Source organism: Littorina saxatilis, linkage group LG8, assembly GCF_037325665.1.
Source record: "Littorina saxatilis isolate snail1 linkage group LG8, US_GU_Lsax_2.0, whole genome shotgun sequence".
NCBI classification, from domain to species: domain Eukaryota; kingdom Metazoa; phylum Mollusca; class Gastropoda; order Littorinimorpha; family Littorinidae; genus Littorina; species Littorina saxatilis.
Window position 1 is genome coordinate 31,560,935 of NC_090252.1, and position 5,000 is coordinate 31,565,934.

Consider the following 5,000-nt stretch of genomic DNA (forward strand, 5'->3'; position numbering starts at 1 on the left):
TTGTTCAGTAAAACGACTACGCGAAGCTGGCCGCACGAAGCTTTAGCACTGGTTGTTCAGTAAAACGACTACGCGAAGCTGGCCGCACGAAGCTTTAGCCCTGGTTGTTCAGTAAAACGACTACGCGAAGCTGGCCGCACGAAGCTTTAGCCCTGGTTGTTCAGTAAAACGACTACGCGAAGCTGGCCGCACGAAGCTAGATATGCACAAGTCATGTCGGTGCCACATAATGCTGACACACATGTTCCTGTGCATAGTTTATGGATAACGTGTAGTTGGGAAGTTAAGAGTAGAAATAATTAGTATTTAGTGTAGGAGGAGGGTTGGGGGTGGGTAGGGAGGGGGTGGGTATGGTTTACTTTGAGCAGGTCGGTTTCAGTTTTAATAAACAATTCTAGAGAATTGTGTATCTTATATTTGAGTCTTTCGTGTTTTAGACGAGCTGCCTTTTGTTTTATCATTCTGGTGTTTATCTAGATGTGCTGTGTATCTTATAAGAAGTTCTTAAAAGTTCGAAGTTATTTTAGCATATAGGTTTATTATGGTCTTAACAGTTAAACATGTATTACGTTATCATTAAGATTCATGCTTTGTTAGCACTAAGCAGTTGTTTTAATCAGTCTGGTTTTCTCTTGTTTTCATCTTATGAACATTCTAAATGTTAGACTAACTTATTGTCTTGTACAGAATAACAACTGTGTGAATGGTGCTATACTGAATGAAAGAGTGTGACATGAAGTTCTTGTACATCATTGTAAAGAGTGTGAATGACGTTTTAGTTTAGATGTCAAGCGCTTAGAGCAAGCCTTTTTAACGAAAGTTTTTGATTTAGCGCTATATAAATGTTCTTATTATTATTATTATTATTATTAGCCCTGGTTGTTCAGTAAAACGACTTCGCGAAATCGACTTCGGGACCAAATAAGGATCGCCTTTAAAGCCAGTTTAGAAGGCCATCCCTCTTTGGCCTAACGATAAAATGTATCACGATGTAAATGATGTTAACTGGAAACAGAAATGTTACTGTATCTGTTACGCCGCTTGCTGGGCGTACGGTTCATTGCAACTTTCTAAAGTGTACCAAGGTTTTTACACCCCCGGTATAGGGGTGTGTTTAGGATTCGCTCGATGTGTTTGTTTGTTTGTTTGTTTGTTTGTGTTCGCATATAGATCTCAAGAATGAACGGACCGATCGTCACCAAACTTGGTGAACAGGTTCTATACATTCCTGAGACGGTCCTTACAAAAATTGGGACCAGTCAAACACACGGTTAGGGAGTTATTGGTGGATTAAGATTCTACAAGGACTTATAGAGGGACATATTAATGGTCAAAGGGAAATAACCTTCTCAGTTGGTGGCAGTGAGAATGGTTATTTCCCTTTGACCAACGGGGGTGTTTTTCCTACCTCGGAGGAATTTCTTGTTATTACTGCATACTCGTAGATTATGTTACCTAGCATAGGCTTCATCGATTCCGTTTCATTCAGGAAATAAAGATGGTGCTTACACCTGTCTTGAATCCGTGTCAGATTGCCAGAGTTTATCTTCCAGTTCACCATGCTTTTCGCTGTATAAAAGCCTTAGACTCATTACATCTATCATGCAGACAGCAGATAAGAAGCTTTTAACGCACACACACACACATACACGCACACACACACACCGGAACACACACACACACACGCACACACACATCGGGACACACTCACACACAGGGGTCACAGCAGGGTCATGTTTTTAAAAGATTTACATTGAGGTTTTCCACATTTCAAGAAGTTGTAGGTGTTGGTGATCAGCAGACATGCCTAATAGTCACCTGGCTGGCTATAGTGGAAAGGTTACTTTTGGAGGTCACATTAGATATTATGTTTTTTGGAAAGTTCGTTTTATTTGCAGCCACAGTTCGGTAAACGACAAATGGCTAAACCCAACCACCTAAGAATGAGAAGCGTTTTTGTAACATGACCCATATTCTGCAAAAATGCAGCCATGACGCAGGGGGTAGGTTACAAAAAAACGTCATGTACCGCTTGACTGCATACGGATATAAGCAAATTATACCTTAAACGAAAGCTAAAGATTTTTGCCATCAGACAGCAAGTAAAATGCCTAATTCGTATACACAGTTTTATTTTTAACAACATCTGTATAACATGCGGACGACAAAACAGGAAATGCCATTTTCTCAATCGATATGTATAGCTAACTGAACGCCTGGTTGAAACCGCAATCAAAAACATCTTGAAAATTGTTTATTCTCACAGCTAGAATTATTTTACATCAACAATTGTTAATTTACCGAGGAAAACAACAGTCACATAAGATACATAATGGATGATTTTGAATCAACTCCGAAAACCGAACCGGGTCGAAGCAAAAAAGAGTTTACACATACACAGGCTTGAAAAAGGATAATTTGGTTCAATCTGTTAGATTTTTACCCATAACGTTAAAGATCAGCTTAATATAAAAGGAAAGTGATCATTGTAAAAGGATTTTGCTATCGCAAAATAATTCAACTTCCGGTTTTACCACATGGCGTCCATAATATTATCAATTTATTACACAGCGTGCATTTGTCAGAAATTATACTAAATGTTAGAAGCGATCTTAAAGTGAAAGTAACGTTTAATAAAAGTATGCGCATTTATTTATTGATTGATATATGACTAAAATAATGGACATGTAATTTAAACGTACAAAACGACATTTTGTACACTACCTCTCTAAAAAAAACGCGACTATGACCGACCGATATGTATGTGTAAATTAGGTCATTGTTAGTGATGAAAACGGGTTTTCTTTAAAAGATAACACGCAAACTGTGAAGTTCAAGCCCATAAATGATTTTAGTACGACTTCTTCAAAACAGGTCTGTTTTTCACTCCACCAGTTTCAGTTTTAATAAAATATATGTATAGCTCTCATTTTCAAAAAAAACTTATCTGCAATTCACTTAACCAAATACACAATGAACCCAGAAGGTATTAGAGTGAGACACTTTACAGTGAAATATGTTATGATTCCCCTTATTTCAAAATATATGCATTTTAATTGGCAGACACGATTCACGTCGTTGGTATGTGCCCTCTGGTGAGGCAACCGTTAGCATTTTTTGTCGTAAAAATTGACATTTTTAAACATAAATCATGGACAAAAAACTAATTCTACAAAAAGTGCAGGTTTTCTTGGTATAGTCAGTTAAAGCATCTTAAAATTCAAGAAATTGTGCAATTACGTGTATGTATTTGAAATGGCAGAAAATATTGAATGAAAGTGATTTTTTGACTGATTGAAACCCTACCCCCATTAACAAAATGTGCCCTGAGATTAGGGGTGTTAGTTGAAGATGAATGAATAATGGCTATGGTTTTCCCCTAAAGTATTCAAAACCTAAACATATACATAGGCAAGATGTTCTACATTAACACAATTAACTTTTTAAACATATACATATGCTTAGTACACGATACTTCCGGTTTTTCTACCGGATGACTTATACATTTAGGGGGTAAACACCTTATCGTAGAAAAAGCTTTATTTTCAAAAAGTGCAAGTAATTATTAAAAATCATACATAATATTTATATATTGGAGTTAATTTTCCTTCGAAAGTCATTTGTTTCAAGTGGCAGACAATGTCAGTTGGAGAGTTACATGTACGTAAAGTGTATAACTGTTGTCTGTGATTAGTGCATTGTGTACACATTGGCACCATTTGATCCTAAATGCTAAACGATGTCGTGATCATACCACAGTTTTAGGATAATTTACATCGCATCGATTACTAAATTGATGGTAGAATTTCACTGATACATTCTATTTCCGGTAGCGTCAGTGCCGTTATCTGAGATAGTAACGTTTTACATGGTTTCACGTTCAGCGGTGAACGTAACGTGTGGTTTAACAAAATTACTTGCACATACAATAGTGAAGTCTGTCTGTGTGTCTTTGTTTGTGTGTTTGTCTATGTCTGTCTGTGTGTTCGTCTGTTTGTCTCTCCCTCTGTCTGTCTATCTCTTTCTCTCTGTGTCTTTGTCTGTCTGTCTGTGTGTCTCTCTCACTCTCTCTCTCTCTCTCTCTCTCTCTCTCTCTCTCTTTCTCTCTCTCTCTCTCTCTGCGAGGTAGGTGCACTTACAGAGAAAGCAATACAGAAAGAAATGCATTTCTCTACCAAGAATGAAGTTTGTCTGTCTGTGTGTTTGTGTGCGTGTTTTTTTGGTTGCGTACGTGTTTCTCTATAAGCATCTCTACGTCTTTGTTTGCGTACATAAGTGCGTGCGTGCATGTGTGGGGGTTTCTGTGTCGGTTTGTCTCACTGTGTGTATGTCTGTCATTTTGTCGGTATGTTTGTGTATGTCTTATGTTTATTGTTTAGCCAGACGGGAATATAAAAACATGTTAGAAAGAAAGAAAAGATTGTATAATGATTTGACATTACAAAAACTTATTGAATCTGTAAACGATCAACAAGAATTTTGGAATATAATGCATAAATTATCCTCAAAACGAAAACAAATAAAGAACAACATACCAGTTGATACCTGGTTTCAGCATTTCAAAGTATTATTGGAAAAAGATGTAATTGAGGCTGAAGAAATAGAATATGAAGACGATGAAGGTATTTTGAATCGTCCTATTTCAAAAGAAGAAGTTTTGATTGCAATGAGAAAGTTAAAACCTCAAAAGTCTGCTGGGCCTGATGGAATAATAGGAGAACTGTTGAAAATGTTTTTTCCCCAGGGATTGACTTTTTGGTACACTTGTTTAATTTTTTGTTTTCCAAGGGTGTATTTCCAGAAAGCTGGACAGAGTCCATTGTTATCCCTTTGTTTAAGAAAGGCGATGTGAATGATCCAAATAATTATCGTGGAATTTCGCTGTGTAATGTTAGTAGCAAGGTCTATAGTACTGTGATTAATAACAGGTTGCAAGAATGGATTGAATGTAATAACAGTACGGGGGAATATCAAGCTGGTTTTAAGAAGAATTATTCCAC

General features: G+C 37.0%; 1 protein-coding gene across 1 annotated transcript in view; it reads right to left on the minus strand.

Moving 5' to 3' along the window:
• LOC138973308 (arylsulfatase B-like) overlaps window positions 1-5,000 on the minus strand; it is a 443,818-nt gene that overhangs the window by 13,738 nt on the left and 425,080 nt on the right. The window lies entirely within an intron of this gene.